Consider the following 24,675-nt stretch of genomic DNA (forward strand, 5'->3'; position numbering starts at 1 on the left):
CGACAAAGACCAGGGTTTCGCCGTGTCACGCACCGCTTGCTGTTGCACCAGGGCTCCTTTCAGGAGCTCTGCAGCCATTATTCTAATGTGAAAAAACGTGGAAAGGAATCCTCCCTTCTGGACACTGGAAGGGCAAATGAGGGGCAAGCCTCTTTCTTTCTTCCTTTCTTGCATCTTTGTTCTCCCAGTCTCCCTCCTTTCCTTTATGCACGATGTGTTCAGAAAGGGTTCCCAGTCCCCCTGGTAAAAGGCTGAAGGATGCCCACGAGTTCGCTGTGCCCTTAGATCAACAGTTTGTCTTGGCTCTGCCCTCCTTTTGTGACTTAGCTGGCTGGGAAGTAGCACAAATACGTTCCCACCTCAGCTCCTCTCTGCTCACATTATTTTCAAATAAGCAATTGCTAAGCCCTGCCCAACCCTTGCTCTAAGCCTTCAGCAGGAAAGAGGGACAGAGGTCTCTCCCTGCGTCTTGGCCAGCCTTCCTTCTACCCAACTTCTTCTCCTGCCCGTATCCCACCACTGAGACGGGTGTGTGTGGACCGCTTCCCTTGGGGCAGGGCACAGAATGGGAAGATGAAAAGATAGGCTTTCTGGTTTTTGTCCTTAGTTGTAATAAAGAATGGTTTTCTTTTACAGTGCTGATTGGTAAAACCAAGTTCGTTGTAAATTACGGGACCCAAGTTGAGAAGTGGAGGCTGATTAAAATGGGATTTCTTCTAAATGAGAGATAAATATGATTGCTACTGTCTTTTAAAAAAAAAAAAGGAAAGAAAAAGAAAAAGAAAAGAAAAACAGCACACTGGCTTGTTCTTATGTGGTGACAGGGACAGCAAGATTACATATACAGCCAGCATTTGATTCTCAGGACTGGTAAAGTGTGAAGAACAGCAGTGACATTCTAGTCTTCAATAAATCACTGTAAAAATGTTTATGAACCCTGCAATTTACTGTCTTTTAAATGCAAATGGAAAGGGGCACCATTACAAGTGTAAAGGAGATCCGAGGTGGCCTGAAGGAATTACAAAATGTTGCAGTAGGTTTTGGAGATTGTGTGATCTTAAACGGGACCATTTCCAAATGATTTCACATTTATACGTCTGTGACAGCTCGCTTAATTTATGAACGAGATTTCTGCGAATTACAGGGAGGTGGCGGCCAGCATGGAGTTAAACAGCGGCTTAGATGGGATGATATTTTCATTTCACTGAGGGAAGAGAAACGGGTGATTCAAAATCCAGATCCGAAAAGTCGTTTCAGCAAAACAAAAATCAGGACGTAGCCCTATCGGTGGAAGTCAGCTCATAAACAGATTTAAAAACAAAAACAAAAACGAAAACTCTCATCTTTCTTAAAGAAAAATCTCCATTTAGAAATTTTGGAGACTGTGGGTAGACAAAGTAACCTTGAAAAGGGCAAAATTGTGCCAGACCCTCTCCAGCTAAGTGCTCCCTAAAGCATAGATCTTTTCTACTTTGGTAGAAAGCACCAGGCAGAATGAAGTATAAAGAGTGTGACAGAATTCTTGGTCCCCACTTCCCCACCTGTAAATCAGTTTGTTCCAAATTTGCAACAAGCTGATGCATATGCAAAGTGCTTAGCCCAGGGCTGGACCCCTGAGTAGGGGTGCATAATTATTAGTCCCCTTGTCCCCCTTTACCTCTCTCTCCCTTTCCATTCCTCCTAACTAATGTGGAGAAGGAAGAAAGAGATTACAATAAGAGATGGGGATCAGTTTATATCAATATTCAGATTAGAATTAAGATTATATCCATTCAGGGAGAGTAGTACGCATCACACCCCTGAAACGCAGGGGCGGTATGGCAGATACGGACAGGTACAGTGAGAGAAAGCAAACAGCCCATGAAAACAGGTTGCTCTGCAGTTCTTCCAACTGTTCCCTTCCCGCTTCCCACCTGCCTCACATGGAAAACACCCAAAGTAGGCACTGTTTATAGAGCCATTGCTTGCAAAACATTTCCCTGGCTTCCGACATATGTGCAGTAAATGCCGCAGGGCTGAGTCCTCACTTGCTGCTCTTGCAAAATGTAAGAAGCTTTGTTTTCAAACATGAGCATCGTCTTCCAGCCTCGGAGGGCGAGGCGCGGATCTGTTCGCCTTGGCAGCCCCTCGCTCATATGTGCGGCTCTGGCAAGTCCTGTCTGCTGACAGTGCTGTCACAGAGCCGGCTGTCAGATTCCGAAGACATTACACCGTCTGGTTTTCCAGTCTTCTGCTCTTCAGTGTAGACACACGTTCAAGCGTTTTGCGTGTGCGCGTGGCGAGGGGGTTGCTTTTTTTCCTGGAGAAGAGGAGGAGGATGCGCTCCCCTGCCCACTTCTCCAAGAAACCCCAAACCAAGCTCAAATAAGGTTTTAAATGATTCCAAAATAGTGCTCCTAGCAAGAAATTGTATAGTATGAGGTCATCTCGGAACCATCCTGTTACCAGCTTCGGAGACAATGTCCCTTTTATGTGTGTAGATAATCAAGGAGATTGGTGGCTTGGATCTGTTTTTATTCTTATCCTGGTGACATTCAACAGAGTTTAAAAAAAAAAAAACAGGTTCACTATTATCTCTGTATGTCCATATGGGCCCGGCCTCCCTATTCCCTGGGCTTTGTATTCCAGATTTTTATTTTATTTTTACACTTTCATAGTCCTATGTTTTTTTTTTTTTTTTTTCTGGCTTTCACCTGAAGCATGCAAGTGTGTGTATACAACGGTGCCTGTAAAATTGACTCTTGTGTTACTGACCATACTGAGAAGCCTAATACATGGTGAATTGTACTAAATCCCTTCCTTTCCTCTCCCTTCCCTTCTTTCCTTTCCCCTCTTTCCTCACCTCCTACCTCCATTGCTTTTTTTTTTTCTTTTCTTTTCTTTTTTTTTTTTTTCTTCTGCTTTTCCCCCTAGAAGGAAATATTCAGGCTGGTTTACAGGAGGACAGCAGTTGTAAGGTCACCCAAAGTATGGGATGGAGACCGGAATAGATTGTCTATGCAGATTTCGTGCTGCCTTCCTGGGAATTTCTGAATGTTTTGCAGCCTATTGTTTAGTTTCCAAAATTCTTTAGGGAAATTGCACAGTATGAGGAAAATGAGGACGTTCTTCTCTTCTGTTTGTGACCTATGACACACTAAAATGCACAGCAGTTCACTCTCTCTAATCCGAACTGTTGTCTGCGCCTCTGCCTTCTCCATTGGACACTGAGTCTCTTGAGTAAAGGGTCTGTGGTTTTCTGCGGTTTGTCCTTGGGCCCAGAGAAGAGCCTGCTGCCTGCACAGAAGGGGCTTCACATGTGTTTGTGGAATGAACTTGGAGATGCTCAGGGTTTTAAAGACTTTTGCAATGAGGGACTAAGACAAGTAGATAAAAATAGAGGTGATAGCACGCCTGAAATCATTCTGGACTCAAATCTGAGCTCTGCCATGTGTGATCTGGATGCTGTCAGGTGAGGTAATTGATTTAGTTAAGCCTCAGTTTCTTAGTATGTACAATGGGTATAATAATAATAATAATAGCCCCTTCACCTAGAATTTGTGCTGAGAATTAGATCACTTTGATGTGTGCAGGAAAGCGACTACACAGTGCTCAGCATAAACGAAGGACTCTTTAATTGTTGTTATTAATTGATGCTTCTCAATTTCCAGCTTGAAATGTGGGAACGAGTTTTGCTGCCATTGAATAACCTTTTGAAAACAGCACTTTGATCCTTGAACTTCAAGTGCATCTGTGAAATTCCCTCAGGTCAGCATCTCTGAAATCTGGGCACATCTTGCAGTCCTCTTTTGCCAGGCAGGGGTGGTGCTGAGATTTATCATTGCCTATGAATATAAATGTCCAAAGTGCCATCAAGGAAACTTGCAGGGTGGGTGTTGGCAGCTTCCAAGAAGCTCCCGGAGATGATATCAGGGTATTCAACCTTTTAGGAGCCAGATGTTGGTTGGAGAGGAGGGGCAGGCAGCAACATTCCAGAAATGGGAATCAAAAGTAGTTTTGCTCAGCACAACTGTAGAGCCAACTCCAGAGCCTGGCACCAGTGGCTTTTCCTTTTCTTATGGATCCTTCTAAGAAAGGCTGCATCCCCTATGCTCTTGACAGCACAGAAAATGATAGTGTATGGAGCATCATGGGCATCAGTGATTCAGAGTCAAAAAGTTATTCAGGGGAGAGAGACCCTTAATGCGAAGAAATTTTAGAAATGCCTTAATCATTTCTTCTCACTTATGTTTCACTTATATTTTTCATTGTATGCATAAGAGCTATCTGTGACAAAAATAGAGGTCAACTGAGTCTAAAATACTTCTTGCAATAAGCATAAAATAAAAATTCTAAGTGATATGAAAGCACTGTGCCATATTTTAATTGGCAGCACTTTTTTTCCCCCTTAGGAGAAAATCAAATAACGGCATCTATAGTTTTAGATTCAGTCAAATGTAGTATCTTCCCCCCCCCCCCCCAACTGAAATATTTGAAGGGTTTCTTCATGCTGTTGAGATAAAGACCAGAATCTTTCATGTGGCTGGCCAGGCTCTCTGAAATTTGACCTCTACTCTGCTCTCAGCCACATTTAGCATCAGCTCCCTGTATCCCTCTCTGGGTTCCCAAACTGTATCCACGCCTGGACATCGCTGACATTTCACTTCTCAAGGTTCCAACTTCACCTAGAATATTCTTTCTTCTCTCTCACTCTTTAGATCCCATCTGTGGTAGACAGAATAATGGTCCCCAAAGATGTCCACATCATAGTCCCCAGAGCCTGTGAATAGGTGAGGTCACATAACTAATGGGGAATTAAAGTTGCTAATCAGCTGACCTTAACATTGGGAGATTATCCTGGATTATCCAGTGGGCCCCATCTAACCACAGTGGGGGAAAGAGAGCCAGACGAGTCATAACCAGACAGATAGCAGAGTGAAAAAGACGTGGCCTGCTGTCACCAGCTTGGAAGCTGGAGGAAGAGGCCATGAACCAAGGAATGAAGGCAGCCTCTAGAAACTGGAAAAGGGAAGGAAACTAATTCTCCCTAGAGTTTCCCACAAGAAATGCAGCCCTGCTGGCAGCTTGATTTTAGCCTGGTGATACCCATTTTGGACTTTTGACCTCCAGAACTGTAAGAAAATAAATTTCATGTTTAAAGCCACTAAATTTGTGGTAATTTGTTATAGCAGCAATAGGAAACTAATATGTACTCTAAATACACCTTCCTTGGGGAGTTCTCCTGCCTCGCCCAGAGGCTCTCAGCCCCGTGCACCTCTCCTCCCTTCCACTGTCATGTGGCACTTATTTGCGTGATGATTTGATTAATGCCTATCCACCCCACTGGATGGGACAGGGACGGTGTATGATTTGCTGGGTGTCCCCAGGGCCTACCACTGCGCAGGGGCCCAAGAGGAGCTCAGTGACTATTTGTGAAATGAATGAATGTGTGAAGGAGTCAATAAATACATTAATTAATTAATCTGCAGGAGAAAGAAGGGCAAACTGCCATCAACTTTAATTAAACATATATGCCACATCCAGGTGCTGTCAAGGGAGCCACAATTTCATTTGCTGCTGAAAGCACTTCTGAATAGGGGGTCCAGATGATGGAATCCCAAGGAACCCAGTCTGTATAGAGACAGGCTGGCAGCTTTGCCTCCTCTTTCAACACAAAGGCCCTCCAGTCCCCTCAAATCCAGCACACAATAGGCTGCTCTCCAACCCCCCAATCTCAGCAGGAGAGACAGGCTGAATATTTCTTTCAGGGATGCTGTTGAGTTTCTTCTGGTGGAGCGAAGGATTTGTAGCAAAACCCAGCATGTAACTGGAGTGTCCTGTGAAGCCAGATATCGGTGCCACGCTAAATTTGTGTGTGCAGCTTCTGTTTAAGGCAATTATATACTGTGTAGTACCCAGTAGAGAAATTAAGTCGAAGTACATTTTGCCCATAGAGATTATCCTCTCAGTTGGATTTATTTCAAACAAGTTTTGCTCCTTATACATTAAGGTGCATGCAATGAATCACTTATGTAATAAACTACACTATATTACGTGGAAAAAAAAATGAGCCGGTGGTAGCGGGAGAGATTTCAGATGGAGCCAGACCTCAGGCATGAAGAGAGGGTAGAGAGGGGGGACGTGCAGGGAGGGGGGCTGAGCAGTGGGGAGTGGGGGAGGTGCGAATGGAAACCTCTGCACAGCGGACCTTATGATGCTTATGTAACAACTGCAGTGGTGTAGCTTCAGAAAAAGTTACAGAGCTTGTCTTTCTAGAGCATCCTCTTGGCTTATCTTAATTACCAGCAGCCCATAGTGAGACTGGAGAAAAGAAGATGTAAGATTTTATTAAAGATAAGATAATGGCCTGGGAGAGCATGTGATTAGGGGTCTTGAGTAACTTTGAACCTAGATGATAGGGATCAGTTGTCAGTATAAATAACATTAATAATCTAGGAATAAATATGGGACATCCAGTAAAACTCGAATCTCAGATGAACAATAGATGATTTTTAGTGTGGATATATCCCCTGTAATATTTGGGGCATGCTATATTAACAAATTATTCATTGTCTGTCTGAAATCTAGATTTTACTGAGTGTCCTGTATTTTTTAGTTGCCAAACCGGACAACCCTTACCATAGCACAACGAGAATGATCATTATTACAGCCGATACATTATTTCGAACTCTGACTTTGTGTGGGGTCCTCTGTTAAGCACTTCACATGCATTGTCTAACTTCATCATCACAAGCAACTAGGAGGGAGACACTGTGTTTATTCCCATTTCACGGAAGGGTTAATTGAGCTTTATAGAGGTTCAGTAATACACCTGAGTTCTCTCTCTCTGTAAAGGGAAGAGCCAGGGTTCACACTGAGGCCCATCCACCTCCAAAAGTCATGCTTATAATCATTAAGTTATATAACCTCTTCTAGATGATGATTTGAAAAATAACTTCATGGTGAAACATGCCAAGGGAGACTGCCTGTTCTCCTTAATGCACAAATGCATTAGAGCTCAAAAATCTGTGCTGTTTAGGAAAGAAAAATGGTATCACTCAGAAAATCATTTAAAAACTTCCTGGCACATGTACCCGGCTTACCACGGCGTGCTTGTCACGGAGCCTTGCAAGTACACGCCAGGAGCAAGACAATTCAGAACCCAATCTTCCTGCTGAAGAACCTCATTCCAGAACCCTCCTCCATGGGGAGCAAAGAGAAGCTACTCCGATTTTCATGTTTGTCATTCTCTAACTTTGAGAGACCAATAAAACCAAGTGCTTAGTGAGAATCAGACGTGGATGAGCTGCTTGTAATTTATGATTTAATGCAGCGTAGTATAAAAATAGGCAATAAAACTGAAAGGCAATCAAACTGTATTGTCACCAGGAATGGGAGGAACAGGGACGTGATCTCACGCTTGCTGAGAGCCCGCTGTGCACTGGCAACGGTACATACATGGTTTCACTCCATCCTCCCGTGGTCTGCCTGGGGCCTCTTCCATTTACCTATCACAGAGTAACAAAGTACCCCACAATTTACTGGCACAGAACAGTGACTGTTTTCTTAGAGCTCACAGTTTTCTGGGACAGGACTTTGCATAGGTCTTGGCTGGTTGAATGTCCTATTCCAGTGGCCATTGGTGGAGGTTACTTAGTGGTATTCAATTGCTGGGAGGGTTGGCTTGGAGGGTCTAAGATGGCTTTTCTCATGTGTCCTGTGCCTTGTCGGGGATGGCAGGGAAGAGTGGGCTCTGCTGGGGTCAGCATGTGGCCACTCCAGCACAGTGGTCTCATGGTGGTTAGATTCCTAATGGGTAGCTGTTCCAGCAACACGGCAGAAGCTGCATGGCCCTTTCTGATCTAGCCTCAGAAGTCACAGTGTGTATTGTATCATTGGGGGAAGCAGTCACCACTCTATTCCATCTGGGGAAGCAGTCCCAAGCCCAAGCCCACCAGAATTAAAGGGGAGGGGACCTAGACGCCACCTATTGATGAAAGGAGTATTGAAGAACCTGCAGCCAGATTTCATAACTATCATCGGGCTTTTGCTCTTTAATTTCCCCTTGCCAAGGAAGTTTCCCCCTTTCTCTCTGCAAGGCTGAGTTCTCCTCATCCTTTAGGTCTTTCTCCAGTGTCACCTCCCAAAGAGCTCGTCCACACTAAAGTCACCTCTGTCCTCAACTGACAGCATCCCTGTTTCTTATGTTATTGTTTGCAATTGGGGAGATTAATGCTAAAGAGATGGGCAAATTAATGAGGTATGGTAATGGACTAAGGGAAGAGCATTTGGTGAAATGTGGCTTTCCTGAGCAAGATCTTATTCAACCCTGCCGTTATCTTGTTTGTTAATTTGCCCATCTCTTTAGCATTTGTCTACTCCCAGCAGACAATTCCAAGAGGCAGGACCTGGTTTTGTTTGACTTGCTCGTGGTTGTATTTCAGCACACAGGTAAACTGCATCTAGCACTTTGAAGGCTCCCCATGTGTAACTATCAAATGAATAAAAATGCCTGGCAGTCCCAAACGGTGAAGCATACCATGGGTGCTTCCTCTCCAAGGAGAGTTCTTGGTATAACAGAGTCCATTCATGTCTGCCAGGCGGACTTGAATCTTTCTCATTTTCCATTGGCCCTGGAGTGCAGAAACAGAGCCGAAAAGTACATGGGGGCAGACAAAGCTGCGGTCGGAGGCAGACCCTGTGAGCGTTGGCCCCACCAGCCAGATCCTGCTGGTTTCTATTATAGCCGTGGGGTGTCAAAGGACACCATGTGACTGGGGGCACAGGTCGGCGTTCCGATCCCTTTGGGCCCCCTGGCTTGTGCATTCTTCCCTCTTAAATATCCTTTTGAAGCCATATGTTTGGTCCACCTCAACTTCTGTTTATACTAGTGTGAAGTGAGGGCTGCTCAGATTCTGGGAGTTTCATGGGAAGGTATTAAATGTGTGTTGAGGGCCGACTCCGTGGCTCACTCAGGAAAGTGCGGAGCTGGGAGCGCAGCGGCGCTCCCGCCACGGGTTCAGATCCTATGTAGGGATGGCCGGTGCACTCACTGGCTGACACCAAGCCAAGGGTTGCGATCCCCTTACTGGTCACAAAAAAATAAATAAATAAATAAATGTGTTTTGAAAATACTTGAAAGTCCAGCTGTGTATGCTTTCGTTTCATATTTAGCCTTAAATTAGAGACTCCCTATACCTCAAGTAATAAAAAGGCACATCAGGACCTGGGTTTTCCTTAAATTTGCTGGGGTTGTGCACCTATGTGAGATTTTATTATTTGCCTGCTTTTTTTTTTTTTTTCTTTTGGTTTAATTCCACAGCTTAATTCTGGCCTTTATGCTTTCAGAGGTTCCCTCTTGTGTTTCAGAAAGGAGTTATTGTTGTTGTTTCCCCTTTGCTTGAATTTAATAAAAGAAAAGGGGGAAGGGAGGGGAAGGCGGGGGAAGCAGCGCTAACTCACCCATCTTTGTCCCCTGGGCTGGGCACGCTGATGCGCTCAGCCCTCCACGCCTCCTGTTCGAAGAGGAAACTGAGTCTCAAAGAGGCCGAGAACCTTCTTCTCCTGCCTTTCTCTGTTGCTTGCCCTTTGCTTTGAACACAGCCCTGCTCTCTCCCTGTGGGCCTGAGGCTTTGGGATGCCACCTCCTCCCACCTCCAGCTAAGGTTCCCCAGAGCCTCCCTCAGGCCAAAGTCCAAGGCTCCTTTCTGACCCCAGGGAGGAGATGACCACACGAATCCCCAAAATCATTTACTACCCGAGCTAAGGGCAAAGTCACAAGGTAGCCTAGCCAAGGATGGTGGCATAGCATTAGTGTCCTAGGACTGCCATAACAAACAAAGAGGCTCAAAACCACAGAACTGTCTTTTCTCCTAGTTTTGGAGACTAGAAGTTCCAAGTCAAGGTGTTGGCAGGGCCGTCCTTGCTCTGGAAGCTCCTGTGGAGACTTCAGCCTTGTTCTTCACAGCCTCTTCTATTTCCCAGCAGCCCTTGGTGTTTTGGGAATGCCCCTGTGTTGCTCCAATCTCTGCCGTTGTCTTCACACCACTGTCTTCCCTGACTATGGGTCTCTTTGTCTTCACATGACCTTCTTATAAAGACACTAGTCGTTGGATTTAGGGCCCACCCTAATCTCATATGACCTCATTTTAACTTATTACATCTGCAAAGAACCTATTTCCAAATAAGGTGGACATGCATTCTGGGGAGACTGTATTCAGCCCACAAAACCTGGGTTCCAGAACAATCCGGTAGAATGTAGCTCGGGCTGAAAGAGAACTCAACCTTGGCAAAGCTGTGTAAGCTCAGAAGGCAGCCCTGGTCCCAGGAGGAAATCCATCCACACTCTGTTTACCCAGTGGGCATTCCAGGGGAAGGGGCAGGTGTTCAGCCCCCTCTCTCAGGAAGCATTTGCTGTAACCTCCTATGTGCTAGACCTTGGGCTCAGTGCTACCCTGACCCAGACCCACAAGTCGTCGTCACTGCATTAGGAAGTCCTGGGTCCAGTGGGGTGGGCCATGGCAGGGGCTGGCAGCAGAGACAATGAGTGCTGAGATGACTGCATTCACATCCTGTGGGAAGCAGAAGATTGGCCTGGAATTGGGGGGGGGGGTTCCCAGTCTCAGAGAATAAGTGGGATTCAACCAGTTGCACAGGGGGAGACTTGTACTGGGAATGGAGCAGACGATGTGCAGAGGAAGTGCACACAGCCATGCAGACATCCGGAGCCACAGAAGGGCCAGCGACAGGCCGGAGATGGGGTTGGGGAGGTGCCTAAGGGGGGCTTTAGGAGCCAGGTTATAGTTTTCACTTTCCAAGCTGTGGTTAAAAATGATTGAACATTTTCGGCTGACACAACCTGATCTGAGTTGCTTTTTTTATTCTTTCCAGTTTTCCATTCAACAAATATTTGTGGGGCACCGTATTAATTTTCTATTGCTGCTGTGACAAAGTATCACAGATGTAGTATCTCAAACAACCCAAATCTATTATCTGACAGTTCTGAAGGGCAAAAGTCCGGTTCAGTATTGACAGAACTTGGTATCAATGGAGTGTATGTGTGGGGGTGGGCAGAGGATTTAGAATGAGTCTACAAGCCTAACAAGTGACTGAATGGAGAACAGTGGTGTTAGCCAAGATGAGAAGAGGGAGGAAAGAAAATTTGATTTGAAGTGTGTTGAGATTGAGCCCAGGGGTGACACCCAGGCTGCTGGATGCGTGGGTCTGTTGCCCAGTGCGTTTGGGCTGAAGGTCCAGTATCCAGCCTTGGGCCTGGAATACTTTAGGAACTCACTGAATGAATGAATGAATGAATGAACCAGGCAATAATAAGAGAGGTCATCACCATGTTAATCACTGACATCTATTAATCTTAATGAATGGGCTAAGCCCTTTGAAATTATGATCTCCTTAAACATCCCTGCAGGGTTATATGGGAAGCAGCATTTATCAGCTGAGAAAGTATTCTTAACTTAGGTAACTTGCCCAGTATCACTTAGCTGCTCAGTGACAAAACCAGAATGCAAATGGAGAGCTTCTTCTAGGATACCAGAGCTATTTAATATTTATCATTGACAAATAAATAATAGTCATATTATTTGTTCATAATAAATAATTATGAAGAATTATTTAATAACATAATAACAACTGCCCTTTATTAGTGACTCATGGTGTTCCGAGCTCTTTACCAAGCAAATTATTCCTCATAACAACCTTAAGAGGTAGTTACTTTCATTGTACTATCTATTGCTATGTAACAAATTATCACAAACTTAGCAGCTTAAAAAACAAGTATTTATTATTTCATAGTTCCATAGGTCAGAAGTCCGGGCCCAGTTTGGGTCTTCTGCTCAGGGTCTCATGAGTCTGTAATCAAAGTGTCAGCCAGGGCTGGGGTCTTATCAGAGGCTCGTGGATGTTGACAGAATTCATTTTCTTGTGACTGTAGGACTGAGGTCCCATTTTCCTTCTGGCTGTTGACTGGGGGCTGCTTTCAGCTCTTGGAGGCGGTTCTCAGGCTCTTGGCTCCTTCGAGGTCGAAGGAGACTCCCCCACAGTCTGAATCTCTTTCTTCAGGAAGGGCCCAGTCTCTTTTAAGGGCTCACCTGATTAGGTCAGGCCTACTCAGGATCCTCTTTTTTTTTTTTTTTTTTGATTAACACAAAGCCAACTGCTGTGGGACCTCAATAACATCTGCAAATCCCACCTCCTTCATTGGATAGCATAACTCATTCATTGGGCCAACTATCCCATCATGTTCATAGGTTCTGCCCACACTCAAGAAGAGGGGATCATAGAGGCATGAACATCAGGAGGCGAGAGATGGTGGGCCATCTTGAATCCCGGCTCCCAGTCTGTGAAATCCTCGTTTCACAGATGTTGAAACTGAGACTTAGAAGCATTATTCAACTTGCCCAAGGCCATGGGAGGACAGAACTTGAATTTGGTTCTGGGCTCAGGAGCCCATGCTCTCAAAACCAGGCTGTCCCACCATCACAGCTCCTGGCCCCCTCCCTCCAGGCCCTGGAGATGCTGACCTTGCTGTTTGCTGTCTCTGGGAGGAGAGTGCAGGTCGCAGCACCTGTCCTAGGCTTTGTCCTCCAGCTTCATAAGCTTCCACCTGCAGCCAGAGACCAGAAGGGCATTGACCAGGTGCCAGGGCCTTTAAATGGAGCCACACTTGTATGATGAGCAGTACACACATAAAGACAAGCTAAAAATGTCCTCAAGCTTTTAAATATGGGATGACTTGGCTAGGTATTGAGTCAGCTCTATGGCACTAATGCCGTTAGACTGATTCAGGATCAGATTTATTCGCCATTAAACATATTTTAACTTGATTGCAAATAAGCCTTGCATTATTTAGAGGGATCAATGAAGCTGGCCAAGGGAGGTGGGGTGTCAGCACCCACCCTGCTTTTCCAGACTTAATAGATGCTCATCTTTGCTATTAGAGAGGTCCATTCACTATGTGGATGATTTGGAGCTGTGTAATGAAAGCAGGGATATGAAGTGAATGCCAATTCACATGAGCGTTATAAATGGTTTGAGCTCCAGAGCCACATAGCCTCAAAGTTTCTCCTGGTCTTTGCAGATGGATTGTGGGGTTGAAGGCAGCTTCTGGAATCTGCCTGGTGGGGGCTGTCGCACTATGGTGCTGTGGTCATGCCCCTCTCACTCAGCAAAAGCTCTAACTGGGTGCCAGGAACTGTGTGGGGGCTGAGGAGAGAGTGAGGAGCAAAAGCCCTGCCCTTGGGGAGCTTCCACTCTTGACGTCAATCAGATTTCCACACAAAGAAATGTAATATTTCAACCACCATACATGTTCAGATACACTTGAGACTACACATGACAGGGTGGTTTTGACCTCATCTAGGATGGTGGTTGGAGGAAGTGAGACCTGAACTGAGATTTGGAATTAATCAAGTTAAGAGGGAATTAGATAATTTGTCTATAAATATGTGACCTTGGGCAAGTCATTCAGCCTCTCTGGACCTCAGTATCCTCTTCAGAAGAAAAAGGAAGCACAGTGGGTCTTGAACATGCTGAGTACTGAGCAAGCTGATATCCCTGGAAAGACCTGAGCCAGTCCCTCACCCTCCAGTGGTGTTTTTTTCTTCAAATACCCCTTATGTTCTCACTCTACCTTACTGATGCCTAGACATTTGTGCTTTTTAAAAATAATCAGTGCATGATTCAAGTGTCGGTTTACACGGCTGGCTTTCCCAAAGGTTTTATCAAACGTTCATTGGGCATCTGCTATGTGCCAGGAAGGCATGAGGAGCTGGGGACTCAGAGAGGAGCAGACTAGAGAGATACTCATGCTAGAGAGCTGCATGTGCTGAGGGAGGGGACCCATGCATCTAGGGACAGGCAGGGCCAGAGCCCTCAACTCAGCCTCAGCATCAGAGACAGATCTGGGAGGGCATGTTCTCTACTCTGAGACACAGAGGACCTACATTTGTTAATCAGGTGAAGTAGCAGGGCTCAGCCCTGAGCAGGGGTTCCCTGACCAGTCTGTGGGTGACTGAGGGACAACTGTAGGCCCTGGGGATCCTCTAGAGAACAAACTAGATAAAAGCCCCTGCACTGTGGGGTAGGGCAAAGAAACAGACAATAATATAAGTATGTGATAAATAGCATACAAGAGGGTGGTGCGTCTAATAAAAAATAAATCAGGGAGAATTTGAAAATAAATCAGGTGCTGGACTGTTTCACAAGGTGGTCAGGGCAGCTCCGCTAGCAATAGGTGGAGGAGGGGCTCCAGCATGTTTGTGAGCACTCCTGGGGGGCTGGAGGGACAGTCTGGGGGCTGGTGTGGCAGATGTGAGAGAGATGGGGACAGAGAGCAGACAGACACATTGTGTGGGACCTGTTGGGCCCTGGCAAGGGCTTTGGCTTCTACTCTCAGGGAAATGGGGAGGTTTGGGAGGGCTCTGAGTAGAGGACGGACAGGTTCGGGCTTATGACAATTTCTAGCATCATGCCATCTTCTTCTATGTAGATATATAACGCATATATATCTATATGTGATATATAGGATTATATGTACATGTATATACACACACACATACATGTGCAAATATACTTCTTTGAACCATTGAAAAGTTGCAGACATCCTAACTTTACCCTTAAGTTTCTTAGCAGGCATCTCCCAAGAATAAGGATATTCTCCTACACAACCATCTGACCAGTGCAATGGAGCATCTGAATTTTAAATTTATGTAATCCTGATTAATTATAGAAGCTACACGTGGCTAGTGGTCACTGTAGCAGGGATTACAGCTCCAAGCCAAGAGATTGCTGTGATTAGTCAGTGAATGAGTAATGAACATCCAAGCAGAATGAACAGTACATGCAAAGTGCTAGAAGTTCTACAAAGCAGGACATATTTCTGTATTTTTCCCTTTTTTGGTGGCCAGCTAGCCCCTGAAACACAGCAGGTATTTGACTCAGGACTCTTTTTCTCAAGGTCCTTTGGCTCCTGTCCTATCCCCAAGTCCCTCTCAACATGATGCGTGGCAGTCTGGGCCCCTCTTTGGAAATCCCACCAGCCAGCAGTAACTTGGTGACCCTCACTAAATGTCTGTTGACTGTCTCTCACTACTCCTATCCTCTCCTGCCCCTGCCCAATCGGGTCTTTTCCTCTGGCCACCCACCCCAGAACCCCAGGTGCAGATTCCATGTAGGCTGCCTAGACAGTGTAAGCTGCGTGCCCAAGGAAGGACAGAGCCTTTGCTGCTGCAGCTCACAGAGCAGGAAGAAGCCTTCCTCTCTATATCTTTCCACAGAGGCAACAGTGAGTACCTCCCATTTAAAATAAATATGTGTACACCAGTACTCATGGGTTCTGATTTGCAGTCAGGCTCTGCTGGGGAGCATTGTGTAGCACAGTGATGTATCTGACCCCAAGAGAACTGCCCCCCTCCCCATCTTGTCTCTGCTCAGCTTTGATATCTTTTATCTTCCCTAGAGATGTTTTCCTCTTTCTGTTTTTCTGTGTGCTCTTCCTAGAGTAAGACACAAGCCTCCCCCCAAAGTAACTCAAAGCTCTGCATCTGTCACAAGGGCATCGTATGCACACACATTGACAGTCAGAGACACTGCTTATTATTTTGGTTCCACCCGGACACACCACTCTCAGCCCACTTGCCAAGGGTTAATTAATTCTTGTGCCAACTGGGTGCAGGTCTCTCCGGAGCTAGCTTTGCATCATGCGGAAACATTAATCTACCCAAGTTGACTTGGAGAACCAATCTGAAATCAGACGGGAGCTCCCGGAAGCAAAGCAATTGCAGGTTCATTTATTACTTTTGTTATCTCATTTCTTATTTTTTTAGCCAAATTGCCTCCTACATGGGGATGGTTGGGGCCCTCTTTTTCTTTTTATTCATGCTCTGCCTCCCTCCCAGGTGTTTGTAATCACATATTTTTCATTTGGTTTCTGGGTCCACAGACAATGAACACCAGAAACATCTCCCCAGAGAGAAAAAGAGAATGCTCCACAATCTGTAAGGATTTTTCCACTCATCTTTTTGTCAGCTGGCATGGGATATGCTTCTCAGGCAGCAATTTAGAGACTGTCAATTCTGGAGAGCCACTGGGAAGCTGAGCAATCACCTGTATTTCCTCGCTTTAACCTGAGTTGGGTCTTCGAGCTGGCAGGGAACGAGATCTCTTTCTGGGAAGGGATAGTCCTATTTAAGGAAAGCCTTGGGCCTTGTCAAGTTTGAAAGGTTTTCAACATCTTCCTGAGATGGTGATCGTGGGAGTGGTGATCGTGGTTGTTATGACACATCAGACTGGAGAATGTTGTGCCCGGCTCGTGATTTATACCCAAAGATACTTTCCTGGAGAGGGTTCTGCTAGCAGTTGGGCATTGACATAATATTAATGTTTTCCTGTTTTCTATTGTCCCTAAATGGAAAAACGCGTTGGAGACTTTAAACTTTCTCAAGATGTCTGTGTTTTCCTGGATCATCCCTCAATTTTCCACGGTATGAAAAATGTAAATGTTGCTACATTTAGTTCATGGAAATCCAGCAGTTGCTGCAAATCCTTCTAAGATTTTTAATTCCAGAGATGTTTTCACCTGGAGGATCCCCAGACTTGGTGAAAACAACCCAATTTGTAGCCACTGTTTTTGAGTGACTACTGAATTCTCTTGACTTTGCATATGTTATTGATCATGCTTTACAGCAACCTTTTTAAAAAGATGTTACCACCCTATTCTGGAGACAGGAAAGCTAAGGTGTAGAAATAAAGTTGCGTTTCTCAATAGTGCACAGCTAGTAAGTGGACTCAACTCCAGTTCTGCCTGATTTCAAGGCTACTTATTATACTTTCATTCCTTTCTGTTTTCTACTTTTGCTTAACATACATTTATCCAGTTCCCTTTCACAAGCACTTCATGAATGTCGACTGTTTCAATGGACATTTATTTCGTGAATACTTGTGGTTCACCCAGGAAAAGGTGATAGTGCTCTGGAATATGCAAGAGAAAGATGATTTCACTAGACAAAGACATCCTCAAGTGATCAAAGACAGCAAGGCAAAAAGTCAATGACTACGTGTGACATGAATCAGGCTTCTTCTTTCACCTACTGTCATCCTGAACCTCTGCCCTTCACATTTAGATGTGTCAGAGGCCATGGACGCTTCTATCCATTTATCTGTTATTCCCCATCGAATTGGAGTGCTTTCCCTGAATTTCTGTGGTGTATTGGATATGCTCCCAGGACTTGGAGGCAGAACAGTGAGCAAAGCACATACAGTGCCTGACTTCACGGGCCTAGCTAAAGGGAGAAGCAAGACTTTGGAGTCAAAAGAACTTTAGCTACAGAATTTCAGTGCTGCTGTTTTTTCCAGCTGCATGACCTTCTGCAAGTTAATTGATTTTTCTTGAACTTCTTTTTCCCTTATTTGCAAAATAGTAACAGTGTTCTCCTTCCAAATGGTTGAGAGGATTCAAGAGTTATCCTGAGGGTCTGCTGCGTAATAGGTGCTCAATAAATATTAACGTCTTTCTTTCCTTTCCTTCCAATGAGCAGTCACTTTTCCCAGAGGAAAGCCACTTCCAGGAAAACACCCGGATCAGCTCACAGGTTGCTGGTGAGGTTCAGTCCTCCTATCTGTTCCCAGAGTTGGAAACGTGCCGCTGATTTATCTCTATGTGTACTCCACTTCCAAGCTGTCTTTTTAGTCTTCTGATTAAGCTATCAGTGACATCCAATAGGCATGCACATTTCAGAAGGGCTCTCCTGCCAGGTGCTGAAGGTTTCTGTAATATTTCCTATCCCAGTGGGGTATAATGAAATAGCACTGGGGACTCTCTCCTTCCTTTTAATTGAAACCGCTGTTCAACATTCCTCCGCCCAGGGCGATGCAGAGATGCTGTCACAATTGGGTGTGTGCTGCTCCCAGCAATCCTCTTCCCATGTCATGTTCAATCTCTCTCCCATGAGCAATAACTCCTCTTTCTTATTTTATCCTCTCACCAAGTCTCGAGGCCCACCCTGGCCCACCCCATCATTCCTAGAAGATGACCTCACCTCCAACTTTGTTAAGAAGATTCAGGTTATGTGACTGAGTTTCAGTAATGTCCCCAGTCCCTGTTTCTGTGTCTTTTCTCATCCTCTCATTATTTTACCTTTTCCAAAATATTGGCTCTTACACCTCTGATCTTGGTTTAGTTACCATGGCCTCTGCTTAGGACCGTGCTCATCAGTTAATTCTCTTTACTGAAGTTCCGATATTCCCATTTACCTGCTCCCTTGTCTCCATCCACACCCATTCGCTTCTATCCCCAGGAATGCTTATTCGACCCATGCCCTCTTTAAAGCAATGGGCCTATCACCTTTACCTTGAGATTTGGAGTTACCAAAGCAGCTACCCTCAATCCTCTGAAATTGGATACAATGGGTTATATATTTCTTCTCAGGTGGCACTTTTTCTCAGAAACGTGGAGTTTTGAACCCCCGGGTGGTATTATTTCCAAAGCTTAATTAGGAAGAATCACGTGGACACTGACATTAACCGCAGGCTGGTTAGATAGTTTGCTCCTGTGTTATCCACCTAGTTAAATATCCATCCATCTCATCCGTAGTACACAAGAATTAGAGGGGCCTACAGCAGGGATCAGCAAACTGTTTCTAGAAAGGTCCAGGTGTCGTGGGTCATACAGTCTCTGTTCGTCATAACCCTGCAAAACCAGCCACGGACAATGCTCATACATCAATTAGTGGGCACGGCTACGTTTCCATAAAACTGTATTTACGTACACTGAAATTGAATTTCATGTGTCATGAAAGTATATTCTTTTGATTTTTTATTTTTTAATTTGGAAAACCATTCTATAAAAGCAATTGAGACTTTTGTCATCACAGGTTTTAATCTGGGTATCTTCACCTTCCTTATTTGCATAGCAAATTACGGATTGTAAAAAACAAGTACTATAAGTAAGCCTGGTGGGTAGGATCTGGCCTGTGGACTATAGTTTGCTAACACCTAGTCTAGAGGGTTAATATGCAATGAAGTAATAAAACATATGTAAAAATAAAAACCAGGTAATGTCTAGCACAATACATGTTTGCATGCCACAGTATCCAAAAAGGTTATGTACTTGGATTAAAGATTTGGCTCTGAGTTTCCTGGTAGTAAAAGCAAAAAGGGAAACAAAATCAGTTACAAAGTGTATTGACCATAAGGGCAAAAAGACGTCAATTTCTTATGGGAGGCAGAGTCATCATGGCCTCTAAGAATCAGGGACCTTCCTGCAAGTTATTTCTTTTCTCCGAGCGTCAGTGTACTCAGCTGAAAAATGCATCTGATAATAGTACCTATAGTGCAGGGTTTTAGAGGATGGAATAAGATAGTGTAAATAGAGAGTTTAGCACAGTACCGGGTATGTAGCAAGCGCTCCATTTGTTTATTGAAAGAATAATAATAGCACCTACCATCACGGAGATAACCATAGCAACAACAATCATGTTCAACTCTGTATTCAGTTTAAGGAGAAAATGTGATGGAGGCTTTGTCATTAGATATATTGACACACTTGACCTAATGGAAAGCTTGAAAGCAATTAGATGGGGCACAGTCTATCTTCTTGAAGTCTCTTGAGCAGTGTGATACCAGAATTACTGTTCTCTCTTTGCATTTATGCGTGGCATTTCTCTGTTAAATTCAGAATGCTTTATAGACCCCTGGCCAGCTTCTAGCATCCTCTTGGTATACACTCTGGGAGAGAGGAGGAGTGGGCATGATTTCCTTGAATAATTTACTAAGTGGTGACCTGGAGTTATGAGGACAAAAGCGCGGGGCAGACCAAGAGTGGCAGTGCTCATCCCAAAGTGCTCAGGGCGCACAGGATAACTGCGTGCAGGGAAACGAGCCGCGGCAGGGCCTCCTGGCCATCTGGCGCAGGCAAAAGCCCTGTATTCAAAAGGAATGAGGTTCTGACCCATGCTGCAACATGGATGAACCTTGAAACATGCTGCTAAGTGAAAGAAGCCAGGCACCAAAGTCACTTACTGTACGATTTCTTGTGTGTTAAATGCTCAGAACAGGCAAATCTATAAAGACAGCAAGGCTGGGGTGAGGGGAGAATGGGAAGTGACTACAAAAGGGTACGCAGCTCCTTTTGGGGGTGCTAGAAATGCTCTGGGATTAGGTAGTGGTGATAGTTGCACGACCCTGTGAGTATACTAAAACCCACTGAATTATATACTTTAAGGGGCTGAATTGTACATGTGAATTATATCTCAGCTTTTTAAAAAAAGCACATGAGGGTGAGGCTGCTAGTGCTTGTCCTGCTAATTGCAAAGAATGCCCTCAAACTGGAGACTCTGAAAGGACCCCTCAAGACGCTGACGTTGCTGGTCCCAGGGAGGAATTGAGTTGGTGTGGATGTGCCTACGTGTGTTTATACACCTCTACTCTCGACAGCCAATTGGTTGCTTAAGCGCCTTCCTGCCCCTGTGGGAAAGACCCTCAGTGCAGCCAGAGACTGCAGACTCCATCAAACCTGAAGCCAGCGTTTGAAGGTGGGGCAGGGCACCGGTTCAAGAACACTCTGTGTTCCTGACCAGTGTAGTTCCCATGCCCTCCAGGGTAGTGCAACCCCACGCTTCTCTAGCCCTGTATCTTCCACTGGAAATCAGTCTTTAAGGAGGAATGGGGGTTGGCCTGGTGAAGAAACACATGAGGGTGGGGTGGGGGTGGGGAGGTAGAGTGATGTGAGGCCAATACAGCAGGAGCCAAGGCCTGGGGACCTGAGTTAGTATCAGTGGCATTTACATGAGGGAATTACAGGCAAGTCAGTGGAGTTGTGCCCAGTGGGGGACGATCTTGTATTCCTGCTGGAGAGTGAGGGTCCCTGCCTGTACCTCCCACCAAGGGACGTGAAAAGCCAGGAAGGAGTTTTGGTTTTTTTTCTTTTTGGTGGTTTCTCTTTTTTTTTTTTGATCAGGAGAATATTTTCCCATGTTGGACTTGTTTTAGAAAGATGTTGTCACTGGCTATGGGGGCAGGGAGATTAGTTGAGAAGCTCTTGCAGTAATCTGGGAAGGAGTCGTCCAGGAAGGCTTGAATTAAGACAGTAGCCTCTTGTATTGGTTTAAATGGTGGCCCCCTGAAAGATATGTTCACCTAGAACCTGGGAATGTGAGAAAAAGGGTCTTTGCAGATAAAATTTAGTTAAAGATCATTCTGGATTACCCGGTGGGTTCTAAATCCAATGGCATGGGTCTTCATGAGACACAGAAGTAGAAAAGACACAGAAGAGAAAACCGTGAAGACAGAGGCAGAAACTGGAGTGATGCTTCTACAAGCCGAGGAGCAATGAGGATGCTGGAAGCCACCAGAAACTAGGGTAGAGGCAGGTAACAGGTTCTCCCTCAGAGGCTCCAGCAGGAACCATCCCTTCCAACACCTTGATTTTAGACTTCTGGCCTCAGAACTCTAAGAAAATAAATTTCTATTGTTTTAAGCCACCATGCAGACCTATGAAACTTAGACCCCCTAATGAGAGTATTCATATCCCTTCTTGGTAACCTTCTAACCCTTTCTCTCCCCCATTGCCCTTTCCAAAACACCAAACTGATTATGTTAATCACCCACCCCCTTTCTAAATTTTTCTCCTTCCTTTTAGGTTAATAACTCAGATCCTCAGGGCCGGCCTGTGGCTCACTTGGGAGAGTGCGGTGCTGATAACACCAAGGCCACGGGTTTGCAAGTGGGGGGTCTGGGCAGAAGCTGAGGCAAAAATAGGTTTGAGTTCTAATATTTGGAAAGAAAGAGGTCTTCATATTATGGAAGTCAGTGCCATGAGCTCAACTGGGTGTGAAAAAAATCGAAGCAGGTTTGCCACAGGAAAATGGAAGATTTATTATCATTTGATACCAGTCAGTTTGTATCCTATGTAAGAAGAAGGCTTGTATATATCATAGAAAGAGTCAGAGACTAAGTACCAGCCATATCTACATTTGCATGTCAATTCTACCCATTAACAGTTTTGTGATCTAAGAGAGTTTCCTTTTCCCCCCTTTTCTATGATGTCGAAACTAAGCCAGGGGATAAAATAACCTCAAATTCCAAAAATTTGTGTTACTTTATATAGATTGACTAGCCATAAATATAAGCTACTGCTGAGGTTAATTTCTTTTCCTTATCTAACTACAGGGTAACCATAAATGTCGCATGATAATATGGATTCTGAATCATGATGGAAATATATATTTTTTTCATCTAAGTGATATCTTGTTCTACAACTAAGGACCTACGTGAGCCTAAATGCATGGCAAGATGGAATCATACCATAGTAAAGGAATTCTATCTAGTAGGGTTAACTGAAAATCCTAAGTTGCAGATCCCACTCTTTTTGCTCTTCACACTTATTTATTTCATCACTCTGGTAGGTAATTGGGGGATGATTTCCTTGATCTGGTTAAATGTCCAACTTCACACTCCAATGTACTTCTTCCTTAGCCACCTGTCCTTTTGTGATATCTGCTACTCTACTGTCTTTGCTCCTAAGATGCTGATCAATTTCCTATCAAAACATAAGTCCAGTACATTCTCTGGCTGTGTTCTGCAGAGTTTCTTTTTTGCAGTGTATGTAACTACAGAGGGCATCCTCCTGTGTATGATGGCTTATGACCGCTATGTGGCAATAGCCAGTCCCTTGTTGTATACAGTCATTTTGACCCAAAGTGTGTGTATTCTGATGGTGCTTGCATCTTACTCAGGTGGGCTCATTAATTCCCTGACACATACAATAGGTTTACTCCTGTGGTCCTAACATTGTGAATCATTATTTCTGTGACATCCCTCCTCTGCTAAGGCTTTCTTGCTCTGATGCCCATGCCAATGAGATGTTACTTTTGATCTTTTCTGGAGTCATTGCAATGTTCACTTTCATTATCATCATGGTCTCTTACGTCCGCATCATCATTGCCATCCAGAGAATCCGCTCAGTTAAAGGAAGGCACAAAGCCTTCTCCACTTGCGCCTCCCACCTGACTGCTGTGACCTTATTCTATGGGTCTGTGACCTTTAGTTACATCCAGCCAAGCTCTCAGTATTCCCTGGAACAGGAGAAGATCTCTGCTGTGTTTTATACACTGGTGATTCCCATGCTAAACCCATTGATTTATAGCTTCAGGAATAAGGATGTGAAAGATGCAGCAAAAAGATCAATTTGGTGCAAGAGAACCCCCACTTGATTCAATCCTGTCAATGGCTTTGCAAACCTGACATTAACTCACAAATGGATAGACTTTCTTTAAAATTGTCAAAAATACCACTGCAAACAAAACTATAATCAAGATGCTCTAGTACAATTTGGGCCAGGAGTATTGAGTTTGACCTGAAGACTGAAAATCACTCTGGTATTTTGCTGTTCATGGTTTGGGTGGCTTAACAGTTTCATTCTTTCAAAAGTTAATAAATATTTTTTCTGACATATTCTCATGCTAGAATCTGAAGAAGCTCACTGTGGTTTTAAAAGAATCCAACGTGGATTCAAATAAAAGAAGACTCAAACAGTGGGCATTTATCAAATGAATTGGTATCTCAGAGAAAAATCACAGAATGGCAAGAGTAAGAGACAGAAGCTCAACCAGGAGGCTACACAATAATTCAGCTAAGAGTTGACAGCGTGTTGGACAAGAGGTGTCATAGTGAAGCTTGTGAGAAACACAAATACATGATACATTTTGATGCTAGAACTCTCAGGATGGTGCGGGAAAGAGAAGAGTCAAAAATGACTCCAAGATTTTTTAACAAACAAGCAGAACTGAGATAAGGACGACATCCAAATCCTACAAAATGTGTATTCGTTTCAAACATACCTATGATATTTTACAAAGTAGACCATGTGATAAGACCAAATAAATAAATAAATAAATAAATAACTCAATACACTTCAAAAGATGGTATGTACTAATTCTGTGACTCTGGACAAAACACTTGTTTACAAAACCCAAATTTTCACTTGAAAATAGGAAATAATTATTCACTTTGGAGTTTCATGAATAGGTAGAGAGAGACATTAAATAGATGATTGATTGATTCAGACATATAGATAAACATTGTTTGGCGTGATTTCAGTGACTGTTAAGAGATGAAATTCTGCAAGGTAGGAGAGATAAAAAAAGATGCATAATTACATTAAGTTTAAGGAACTCATAACACAAGAGTCAAAATTACAAAATACAACTAGATATTATAACACACAGAATAGGGCTTGTAGACTACTTCCAGAAGGCATCACCTAATATTAGATCTCAAACTTTGGGAAAGCATAAACATGCATTGTATATTAGAGAATAATATTATATAATTATTTTATAAAAATAAATGTATGCATATATATTTGTGCATGTACATATAGATGTATATGTTTATATATTAAGATAGAGATTGAGAGAGAAATTAGGAGAGTGAGAAAGCAACTGCAGCTATTGCAATTAGTGTTCATAGGTAAGGGGTACATGAGGGATTGCTTATCCTTCCAAATTTGTGTTATTCTTGAATCTCTTCTGTAGCTTTAAAATGTTTCACAATAAAAAAGTTAGGGAAACATGGGAAAATATTTATACAAAATGACAGAATCACTTTTACTTCTAAATGGATGGAATCTGTTGTGATTTAAACAGCATTTCTGCAAACACAATAGGAAAAGCAGGATAAGACATA

At 44.0% G+C, this 24,675-nt stretch overlaps 1 pseudogene; it reads left to right on the plus strand.

Moving 5' to 3' along the window:
* The first annotated feature begins 22,273 nt into the window (after positions 1-22,273).
* LOC134361294 (olfactory receptor 5J3-like) lies at positions 22,274-23,201 on the plus strand (annotated as a pseudogene).
* Positions 23,202-24,675: the final 1,474 nt, after the last annotated feature.

This window comes from Cynocephalus volans, chromosome 12, assembly GCF_027409185.1.
Source record: "Cynocephalus volans isolate mCynVol1 chromosome 12, mCynVol1.pri, whole genome shotgun sequence".
In the NCBI taxonomy this organism is placed as follows: domain Eukaryota; kingdom Metazoa; phylum Chordata; class Mammalia; order Dermoptera; family Cynocephalidae; genus Cynocephalus; species Cynocephalus volans.